Below are 12,553 nucleotides of genomic sequence, written 5' to 3'. Positions count from 1 at the left end.
AGTCCGACACATATTAACCAGGATAGTCCGACACTTATTAACCAGGCTAGTCTGACACTTATTAACCAGGCTAGTCCGACACTTATTAACCAGGCTAGTCCGACACTTATTAACCAGGCTAGTCTGACACATATTAACCAGGCTAGTCCGACACTTATTGACCAGGTTAGTCCGACACTTATTAACCAGACTAGTCCGACACTTATTAACCAGGCTAGTCCGACACTTATTAACCAGGCTAGTCTGACACTTATTAACCAGGCTAGTCCGACACTTATTAACCAGGCTAGTCTGACACTTATTAACCAGGCTAGTCCGACACTTATTGACCAAGTTAGTCCGACACTTATTAACCAGACTAGTCCGACACTTATTAACCAGGCTAGTCCGGCACTTATTAACCAGGCTAGTCAGACACATATTAACCAGGCTAGTCCGACACTTATTAACCAGGCTAGTCCGACACTTATTAACCAGGCTAGTCTGACACTTATTAACCAGGCTAGTCCGACACTTATTGACCAAGTTAGTCCGACACTTATTAACCAGACTAGTCCGGCACATATTAACCAGGCTAGTCCGACACTTATTAACCAGGCTAGTCCGACACTTATTAACCAGGCTAGTCCGACACTTATTAACCAGGCTAGTCCGACACATATTAACCAGGATAGTCCGACACTTATTAACCAGGCTAGTCTGACACTTATTAACCAGGCTAGTCCGACACTTATTAACCAGGCTAGTCCGACACTTATTAACCAGGCTAGTCTGACACATATTAACCAGGCTAGTCCGACACTTATTGACCAGGTTAGTCCGACACTTATTAACCAGACTAGTCCGACACTTATTAACCAGGCTAGTCCGACACTTATTAACCAGGCTAGTCTGACACTTATTAACCAGGCTAGTCCGACACTTATTAACCAGGCTAGTCTGACACTTATTAACCAGGCTAGTCCGACACTTATTGACCAAGTTAGTCCGACACTTATTAACCAGACTAGTCCGACACTTATTAACCAGGCTAGTCCGGCACTTATTAACCAGGCTAGTCAGACACATATTAACCAGGCTAGTCCGACACTTATTAACCAGGCTAGTCCGACACTTATTAACCAGGCTAGTCTGACACATATTAACCAGGCTAGTCCGACACTTATTGACCAGGTTAGTCCGACACTTATTAACCAGACTAGTCCGACACTTATTAACCAGGCTAGTCCGACACTTATTAACCAGGCTAGTCTGACGCTTATTAACCAGGCTAGTCCGACACTTATTGACCAAGTTAGTCCGACACTTATTAACCAGACTAGTCCGACACTTATTAACCAGACTAGTCCGGCACATATTAACCAGGCTAGTCCGACACTTATTAACCAGGCTAGTCCGACACTTATTAACCAGGCTAGTCCGACACTTATTCACCAAGTTAGTCCGACACTTATTGACCAAGTTAGTCCGACACTTATTAACCAGACTAGTCCGGCACATATTAACCAGGCTAGTCCGACACTTATTAACCAGGCTAGTCCGACACTTATTAACCAGGCTAGTCCGACACTTATTAACCAGGCTAGTCCGACACATATTAACCAGGATAGTCCGACACTTATTAACCAGGCTAGTCTGACACTTATTAACCAGGCTAGTCCGACACTTATTAACCAGGCTAGTCCGACACTTATTAACCAGGCTAGTCTGACACTTATTAACCAGGCTAGTCTGACACATATTAACCAGGCTAGTCCGACACTTATTGACCAGGTTAGTCCGACACTTATTAACCAGACTAGTCCGACACTTATTAACCAGGCTAGTCCGACACTTATTAACCAGGCTAGTCTGACACTTATTAACCAGGCTAGTCCGACACTTATTAACCAGGCTAGTCTGACACTTATTAACCAGGCTAGTCCGACACTTATTGACCAAGTTAGTCCGACACTTATTAACCAGACTAGTCCGACACTTATTAACCAGGCTAGTCCGGCACTTATTAACCAGGCTAGTCAGACACATATTAACCAGGCTAGTCCGACACTTATTAACCAGGCTAGTCCGACACTTATTAACCAGGCTAGTCTGACACATATTAACCAGGCTAGTCCGACACTTATTGACCAGGTTAGTCCGACACTTATTAACCAGACTAGTCCGACACTTATTAACCAGGCTAGTCCGACACTTATTAACCAGGCTAGTCTGACACTTATTAACCAGGCTAGTCCGACACTTATTAACCAGGCTAGTCTGACACTTATTAACCAGGCTAGTCCGACACTTATTCACCAAGTTAGTCCGACACTTATTAACCAGACTAGTCCGACACTTATTAACCAGGCTAGTCCGGCACTTATTAACCAGGCTAGTCAGACACATATTAACCAGGCTAGTCCGACACTTATTAACCAGGCTAGTCCGACACTTATTAACCAGGCTAGTCCGGCACTTATTAACCAGGCTAGTCCGGCACTTATTAACCAGGCTAGTCCGACACATATTAACCAGGCTAGTCCGACACTTATTAACCAGGCTGGTCCGACACTTATTAACCAGGCTGGTCCGACACTTATTAACTAGGCTGGTCCGACACTTATTAACCAGGCTAGTCCGACACTTATTAACCAGGCTAGTCAGACACTTATTAACCAGGCTAGTCTGACACATATTAACCAGGCTAGTCTGACACTTATTAACCAGGCTAGTCCGGCACTTATTAACCAGGTTAGTCCGGCACTTATTAACCAGGTTAGTCCGACACTTATTAACCAGGCTAGTCTGACACATATTAACCAGGCTAGTCCGACACTTATTAACCAGGCTAGTCTGACACTTCATATACGTGCTTTTGAGGCAGCTCTGTTGCGTCTGCTGGGATGAAGGAACAGAGAAAATGTAAAATATTGCATGATATAGCAGCACAACTATCTACTTCAATTATTACCTCAGCTTCTTCAGTATCAAACATTGGCTTTATTTGCCTCCAACTTTGACGTTTGTGAGTTTTGTTCTGTAAGCATGTCCTCCGTTGCTTGTTGCTCGTTATGTGTTTTCCTGAACCACTTTACACAAGAAGAAGTTCCTTCACATGAACAATAAAGATTTGAGTTGAATTGAATATTTAATTAAATTGAATTGAATATTTAATAATATATGTATTTTCTTCCTGGTAACTATGTACCAGATTCAGTGATCATTTCTATCTTCAAGTACCAGAAAACACCCAGGTATAGTGTATAGTTGGTGCATGGAAGTGCCTTGTAAATGTTCTTGTTCTTCCCTCCAAAGGCAACAGACAGCACAGCAGGTACACATACAGAGCGATGATTGAGATCATGGACTCTTTTATTCTCTGGGTAATGACAAATAACATACACTCACTCCTCTCAAACAGAATGAAACAGTCTGAGAAAATGGCATATTGCAATAATATGGCTAAAGTTGTAGTACCACCAATTAGCCACCAGATGTCAGTCTATACACATCAATGTAATAAAATGTCAATATGAGTGAATATAATAATAATAATAATAATAATAATAATTTGGGGTGTTTATATTTTTCACTTACATAGGTGTGAAATGGAAATTAGGTTTCCATGATCATCTACTCTTCCTTGGCAAATAAAGGTGTGGTTCAGGTATGAATCTCTGAGACATTATTTTTCAGTCATATCAAACTCCATTCTTTGTATGATGATGTTTCTGCATGTATGTATTACAATTATACAGTTCAACAGTGTTTACCACTCCTGCTCCTGGGACATCAATGATTATAGACTAGAAACACGACTGATTTGTAATTCATATATACAGAAAGAAAAACGATGCATATCTAACTCCCTTCATCATTAATCTGAAGACACAGGATAGTATTTCAATGTGATACTTCATTTCAACCAGTGGAGAATGTGAAACGCTATCCAGGTGTTATAAATACATAATACATGCATGAGAGTTGATAAATGATAATTGTAATATTATATTATAAATACAAGTTCAATCTGTACTAGCTCTACTAGGGCAAGTAAAATGGTCAGAGTGGTCTCATTTGTCACACATTTCGTTATAATAATGAGAAAAAAAAATACTCTTTCAAAATGCAGATGTTGATTTAGTTATGGATCCATAACCAATTACTATGCGAATAAATATCACTGATTTACAGAAATATTGGAACAAAGTTATCGAATGAAGGCAAACAATTTAGAATCCGCCAATCCTGTAGCCTACTCCCGACCGTCACGTTGTACAGCGGAAACCCTGAGGGTCTCGTTTTTCTCTGAATAGAAACACCATAATATTAATCAAATGAAATTAAGCCAAATTTCTTAAAATTAATCCCATATACTATGTTATTACAAAAAGGTTTTAAATTCTCTGGTAATGCCAATACGGAATACTATCAAATGCTTCTCAAAGATGGTGGTCAAACTAGAAATAACTTGCAGTAACAGAAAAAATGGCTGAAAATGAAATGACGTGCCACAGAATGCTGCAGCAGCACGCAAGGTGTGCCGCAGTATGACGCAACTTTTGAAGGAGGAACCACTGCTATCAGCTACCGGCCCAAGCTCCAAACCGCCAGGCCACCAGCCCTCCAAGATCCCCCCCAGAGTTCCCCTGAGAACCCCCCCCCCCCCCCCCCAAGTCACCATCCCCCAATGCACCAACAACAACAAAAATGAACAAAAGAGAAAAAAACTGAAAATCGAAGGAAAACAGAAAACAATGCCAAAACAAAAGCCATCAAGGACAACAAAAAAACATAACAGAATCCGACTTCTTCCTGTGTTTGTAGGATGCCGTTCAAAGATGCCGTGTCACGCCCTGGCTATAGAGAGGCTTTTTATTCTCTATTTTGGTTAGGCCAGGGTGTGACTAGGGTGGGCAGTCTATGTTCTTTTTTCTATGTTGTTGGTTTTCTATGTGTTTGGCCTGGTGTGGTTCCCAATCAGAGGCAGCTGTCTATCGTTGTCTCTGATTGGGAGCCATACTTAGGTAGCCTGTTTTCCATTTTGAGTTGTGGGTGATTAATTTCTGTTTAGTGTGTGTTGCACCTGACGGAGCTGTTTCGGTTGTCACTTTGTTGTTTTTGCTTTTTAGTGTTCAGTTTATTAAACATGACGAACACTTACCACGCTGCGTTTTGGTCTTCACCTTCTTCCGACGACAGTCGTTACATATCCCAGTAGAATCACAGCTACCGTGCTTACTGGGAGTAACAGGAACCATCTATCTAAAATGAGAATAAGAGAAAGAAAATGAGTTAACCAATGAGTTCATGAGACATTTTTCTGTCTGTCCATGAAGCGAAACCTATAAAAAGGAATAATGGAATAATATCAACAACGTAGACAACCTAAAGGGACACTACACTTTCAAATAAAAATCTGTCAGATGTTTTCAGGTCTCTAAAGTACTCTAATGTCAAAATGAAACCACGTCCAACGAAACCGGTTGTATAGATCAAGCTATCCCATGACATTGTGTAGATCCAGCTATATGCCTCCACCCCAAATTAATAGACAAAATAGGCACCGAATAAAACCAAGACAACAGGAAATTAGACAGGGATGATCTTTCCATTCATTTGGGGTGGAGGCATATAGCTGGATCTACACAGACAATGTCATGGTACGTGGCTTCATCTTTCAGGAATGCAAACTGCTGAGGGCCCAAAAAGGTGACACCGAAATATGCAAAAAATCCCTGCTGGGAGGAAATGCAGGTTTTAATTAATTAAACAACAAAAATAATATGATCTCCATGATCAGTCTCTGTGTGTAAAATAACAAGTGGTTCATGTGAACTTGACTCACAGCTAAAACATGTAAAGAAAGCAATCTAATGTTATTTGTTACCTAGACTTTTGTTACCTAAAAAACAATACAGTAATATTGCAGTTAGCCATGACGGCCTTTACAATAGAATGTGTGTTACCATGACAGCCTTTACAATAAAATGCTTGTTACCATGAGAGCCTTTACAATAGAATGCTTGTTACCATGACAGCCTTTATAATAGAATGTGTGTTACCATGACAGCCTTTACAATAGAATGCTTGTTACCATGAGAGCCTTTACAATAGAATGCTTGTTACCATGACAGCCTTTACAATAGAATGTGTGTTACCATGACAGCCTTTACAATAGAATGCTTGTTACCATGACGCCTTAATAATAGAATGCTTGTTACCATGACAGCCTTAATAATAGAATGCTTGTTACCATGACAGCCTTTATAATAGAATGCTTGTTACCATGACAGCCTTAATAATAGAATGCTTGTTACCATGACAGCCTTTATAATAGAATGCTTGTTACCATGACGGCCTTTATAATAGAATGCTTGTTACCATGACGGCCTTTATAATAGAATGCTCGTTACCATGACGGCCTTTATAATAGAATGCTCGTTACCATGACAGCCTTTATAATAGAATGCTTGTTACCATGACAGCCTTTATAATAGAATGCTTGTTACCATGACAGCCTTTATAATAAAATGCTTGTTACCATGACAGCCTTTATAATAGAATGCTTGTTACCATGACAGCCTTTATAATAGAATGCTTGTTACCATGACAGCCTTTATAATAGAATGCTTGTTACCATGACAGCCTTTATAATAGAACGCTTGTGACCACACACACATAAATATTGCACTTGGGGAAAAAACATCTTCAAGTAGAAATAGAATGAAACAAACAGGCATGCTATTGTTGCTCTATTATAGTGGACACTATAGTAGACATTGATCAAGTGCACAAGGCTATATGTGTGCAAAAATAACATTCACTGAGTTAAAAAAATGATAATCCCCCCTCATTCACACGTGTTACTGTCAAGTTCAACACAACAAAAGCAATATCTTTGGGCTACACATTACTACATTGTAGACTTTCTGCCTGTGGACATCTGTTCTACAATGTGCCAGCAAAAGTGAGAAAGAGGGAAAGATGTGGTGTTCCTTTCACCTCTATGGTGGCATCCAGCTTAAGCCAGGCCCAGCTCCAGCTACACTTTAACCCTCAATCCACTTGTTGAACAAGCAACACCTCATTTTCACCTAATTCTCCCATTCTGAAAATTAACCACATACTTTAGAGGGAAAACATTCATTTCACAGATCGTAGTTAGTTCGTTAGCTAGTTAACATTTCACACAGATTGCTGACTGGACCCTGGCAACTAACCCGTTGCGTTCTAACTTGAGGAGCGGTGTTGTGCCAGAAAGCTCCCCCCTGTCAGAACCCCCCCCCCATTGCTGTGACTTGCTTGAACGCACACACACTCAATTCTACATTGCTGTGACATGCTTGAACGCACACACACTCAATTCTTCATTGCTGTGACATGCTTGCTAGTTGAGATTTCTGTTCACGTTAGGCTGCGTTTCATTAGATTTTTTATGTCGGTTTGATGGCGGGGAGGCACGAGTAATGTCTGCAGTTTTCGGTTTGGCTATTTGTTTCAAGTGTATTAGTCTACATATACATCTCTTTGCCAAAATGTGTCATCTCTCCAATGTCTTATTTGACTAGTTGTTGTTCTGAAATGTTTATTGCTTGCCTACATTTGACTCCCTCCTCTATGTTTAATATAACACACATACATTCATTATTCATTTCTTTCCATTGCCTATCCTGATGTGATGTTTGTTCTATAGAAAGTATTTGACTCTGATGTGTGCCACAGAAAGTAGTTGACTCTAGCCACAAAATTAAAGAAATTAGAAGGGGGGGGGATTTCGGCAAGGCTATTTTCTTGCCTGACGAAACCCCCCCCCCCCCCCACCCCACCCCTTATATTTTGGGACTGCATTTTGTGACCTATCATGACCTATCATGCCCTCTGATGTGTGCCACAGGAAGTATTAGACTCTGATGTGTGCCACAGGAAGTATTAGACTCTGATGTGTGCCACAGGAAGTATTCGACTAGTCACAAAAGGAAGTGGTTATTTCAGCAATAATAGTTTTCAGAGCCCTCTACTGTTCTCTCTACCTTATCCCTCAATCCCCCATTCCATCGTGCTTTTCCCTGTTATGGCTTTTCCTACATTTAAAAAAAGGGTTGTTTTTAAGAATGTAGGTACAGTAGTAATAATAACAATAATAAAATAAAATAAATTGTACTCTGGGAGAGAAATAAAGTTAAAATATATAAGTCAACATGAGTGCAGAGGAAAGGACATGAGTGCAGAGGAAAGGGCATGAGTGCAGAGGCAAACTAGATCCCAACTATCTCGGCCATATACGATTCGAGGTCTCGAAGGGAAAAGCGCGGACTTGGAAGATGACAAGGGGATTATCTTCCCTAAAATAAGCGTGGATCAGCTGAGGCCTCATGTAGAGGAAACTCGCCGGATCCCTCATAAAATAAAAATCAGCAGTCTCCACAGCCACCACACCAGCGTCCTCCACCTCCACAGCCACCACACCAGCATCCTCCACCTCACCAGCGTCCTCCACCTCCACAGCCACCACACCAGCGTCCTCCACCTCCACAGCCACCACACCAGCGTCCTCCACCTCCACAGCCACCACACCAGCATCCTCCACCTCCACCACACCAGCATCCTCCACCTCCACAGCCACCACACCAGCATCCTCCACCTCCACAGCCACCACACCAGCATCCTCCACCTCCACAGCCACCACACCAGCATCCTCCACCTCCACCTCCACACCAGCATCCTCCACCTCCACAGCCACCACACCAGCGTCCTCCACCTCCACAGCCACCACACCAGCATCCTCCACCTCCACAGCCACCACACCAGCGTCCTCCACAGCCACCACACCAGCGTCCTCCACAGCCACCACACCAGCATCCTCCACCTCCACAGCCACCACACCAGCGTCCTCCACCTCCACAGCCACCACACCAGCGTCCTCCACAGCCACCACACCAGCATCCTCCACCTCCACCACACCAGCATCCTCCACCTCCACAGTCACCACACCAGCATCCTCCACCTCCACAGCCACCACACCAGCATCCTCCACCTCCACCACACCAGCATCCTCCACCACACCAGCATCCTCCACCACACCAGCATCCTCCACCGCCACAGTCACCACACCAACAGCAGTTACTGATATAAACAATGTTATGTATGTAATCTTGTCAGGTTAATCCATGTATATATCTCAGTACATCTTGCAGGTACATTTTTCCAGGTGTTGCAGAGGCTTGGGGAGGGAAAGATGTATATGTGCTGTTGTCTAGAATCGGCCAAATCTTTTATCAGGATCTCCACAGAACTGGTCCAAATATGGAGCTGGAAAATGAGGTAAGACTGTGTTGCACATACAGTATATGTAAACGCTGTATGTGTGTGAGTAATCTGTGTATTTATAAGGAAAACCTAAATTGCTGTGTTTCCATGTAACAGATTTACCTTCATTGTCTTTCTTTTTTTGTGTCAGACCATCAATGCCTACATGTTCCCTCTGGTGCGGAATTTTAACAGGCAGTCAACTGAGCAAGCTTTCTACATTGACACCTTTGAAATTAATGCCATTTGGGGGAGCAAGAAATCGTTGGTTGGTTGGATTATTCTCATAATATTATATTTGACATATTTTGAACTCAAGCAACTGTATCCTTGCTCTTTTAAATTTCAGATTGATCCAATGATGTACAAGTAAGTACATTATTGGCATCATCAATGAACACAACCACTGGACTGTGACGGTACGAGCCGCTAAGGCAGTACTAAGAACTGAGAAATACATACATAATATACATATGAACACATACACGTGTGTAAAATGTGTGTGTGCCATGTGTGTATTTATGTGTGTGTAATGTGTCTGTCTGTCTAAAAATGGTTATGCTGCCATCCCAAAAGAGGGCTATGTTCCTCGACCCAATGGGGCAGTAAGGCTCTGTTCCTCGACCCAATGGGGCAGTAAGGCTCTGTTCCTCGACCCAATGGGGCAGTAAGGCTCTGTTCCTCGACCCAATGGGGCAGTAAGGCTCTGTTCCTCGACCCAATGGGGCAGTAAGGCTCTGTTCCTCGACCCAATGGGGCAGTAAGGCTCTGTTCCTCGACCCAGTGGGGCAGTAAGGCTCTGTTCCTCGACCCAGTGGGGCAGTAAGGCTCTGTTCCTCGACCCAATGGGGCAGTAAGGCTCTGTTCCTCGACCCAATGGGGCAGTAAGGCTCTGTTCCTCGACCCAATGGGGCAGTAGGCTCTGTTCCTCGACCCAATGGGGCAGTAAGGCTCTGTTCCTCGACCCAATGGGGCAGTAAGGCTCTGTTCCTCGACCCAATGGGGCAGTAAGGCTCTGTTCCTCGACCCAATGGGGCAGTAAGGCTCTGTTCCTCGACCCAGTGGGGCAGTAAGGCTCTGTTCCTGGACCCAATTGGGCAGTAAGGCTCTGTTCCTGGACCCAAAGGGGCAGTAAGGCTCTGTTCCTGGACCCAATGGGGCAGTAAGGCTCTGTTCCTGGACCCAATGGGGCAGTAAGACTCTGTTCCTCGACCCAATGGGGCAGTAAGGCTCTGTTCCTCGACCCAGTGGGGCAGTAAGGCTCTGTTCCTCGACCCAGTGGGGCAGTAAGGCTCTGTTCCTCGACCCAGTGGGGCAGTAAGGCTCTGTTCCTCGACCCAATGGGGCAGTAAGGCTCTGTTCCTCGACCCAATGGGGGAAAGATCCAGAAAGATAAAAAGATGCCAGGGAGTGACAAGGTAAAAACTGCTTTTAATAAAAGAAATTATAATGGAATCAATAAAGTCTTTGAAATGCTATACTGTTATTAATCTCTATTGTAATCAATAATGTGTTTCAAAATGCTGTACTTTTATTAACATATGTGTTCAGATCATTCCTGAGAGAGAAGGGGTGTAGTATCTCCAGATGGGCGTGTGGTGCCCTTCCTCACCCATGCCAACAAGATGTTACTTATTGTGGGGTCCTTGCCTTGAAAGTGAGTATACAATACAACAACACATGGAGTAAAACAAACATACAGTAGAAAAATAAGTCTATATACAATGTGAGCAAATGAGGTGAGATAAGGGAGGCGAGGGCCAGCCAACGAGAGCGTACAGGTCGCAGTGGTGGGTAGAATAATGGGCTTTGGTGACAAAACGGATGGCACTGTGTTAGACTGCATCCAATTTATTGAGTAGGGTGTTGGAGGTTATTTTGTAAATGACATCGCCGAAGTCGAGGATCGGTAGGATGGTCAGTTTTACGTTTTACGAGGGTATGTTTGGCAGCAGGCAACTCACTACTCTGGACGGGCGGGCAGGTGCAGGCAGCGATCGGTTGAAGAGCATGCATTTAGTTTTACTTGTATTTAAGAGCAATTGGAGGCCACAGAAGGAGTGTTGTATGGTGTTGAAGCTCGTTTATACAGAATGGTGTCGTCTGCGTAGAGGTGGATCAGGGAATCACCAGCAGCAAGAGTGACATCATTGATGTATACAGAGAAGAGAGTTGGCCCAAGAATTGAACCCTGTGGCACCCCCATAAAGACTGCCAGAGGCCCGGACAACAGGCCCTCCGATTTGACACACTGAACTCTATCAGAGAAGTAGTTTGTGAACCAGGCGAGGCAATCATTTGAGAAACCAAGGCTATCGAGTCTGCCGATGAGGATGTGGTGATTGACAGAGTCGAAAGCCTTGGCCAGGTCAATGAATACGGCTGCACAGTATTGCTTCTTATCGATGGCGGTTAAGATATCGTTTAGGACCTTGAGCGTGGCTGAGGTGCACCCATGACCAGCTCTGAAACCAGATTGTATAGCGGAGAAGGTGCGGTGGGATTCAAAATGGTCGGTAATCTGTTTGTTGACTTGGCTTTCAAAGACCTTAGAAAGGCAGGGTAGGATAGATATAGGTCTGTAGCAGTTTGGGTCAAGAGTGTCCCCCCCTTTGAAGAGGGGGATAACCGCAGCTGCTTTCCAATCTTTGGGAATCTCAGACGACACAAAAGAGAGATTGAACAGGCTAGTAAATAGGGGTTGCAACAATTTCAGCAGAACATTTTAGAAAGAAAGGGTCCAGATTGTCTAGCCCGGCTGATTTGTAGGGGTCCAGATTTTGCAGCTCTTTCAGAACATCAGCTGACTGGATTTAGGAGAAGGAGAAATGGGGAAGGCTTGGGCGAGTTGCTGTGGAGGGTGCAGTGCTGTTGACCGGGGTAGGGGTAGCCAGGTGGAAAGCATGGCCAGCCGTAGAAAAATGCTTATTGAAATTCTCAATTATAGTGGATTTATCGGTGGTGACAGAGTTTCCTATCCTCAGTGCAGTGGGCAGCTGGGAGGAGGTGTTCTTATTCTCCATGGACTTTACAGTGTCCCAGAACTTTTTTGAGTTTGTGTTGCAGGAAGCAAATTTCTGCTTGAAAAAGCTAGCCTTGGCTTTTCTAACTGCCTGTGTACATTGGTTTCTAACTGAAAAGTTGCATATCACGGGGGCTGTTCGATGCTAATGCAGAATGCCATAGGATGTTTTTGTGTTGGTTAAGGGCAGTCAGGTCTGGAGAGAACCAAGGGCTATATCTGTTCCTGGTTCTAAATTTA

Source organism: Salvelinus alpinus, chromosome 27 (genome assembly GCF_045679555.1).
Source record: "Salvelinus alpinus chromosome 27, SLU_Salpinus.1, whole genome shotgun sequence".
Classification (NCBI taxonomy): Eukaryota; Metazoa; Chordata; class Actinopteri; order Salmoniformes; family Salmonidae; genus Salvelinus; species Salvelinus alpinus.
The sequence above is the reverse complement of the archived record's forward strand: the minus strand, read 5'-3'. Positions refer to the sequence as shown.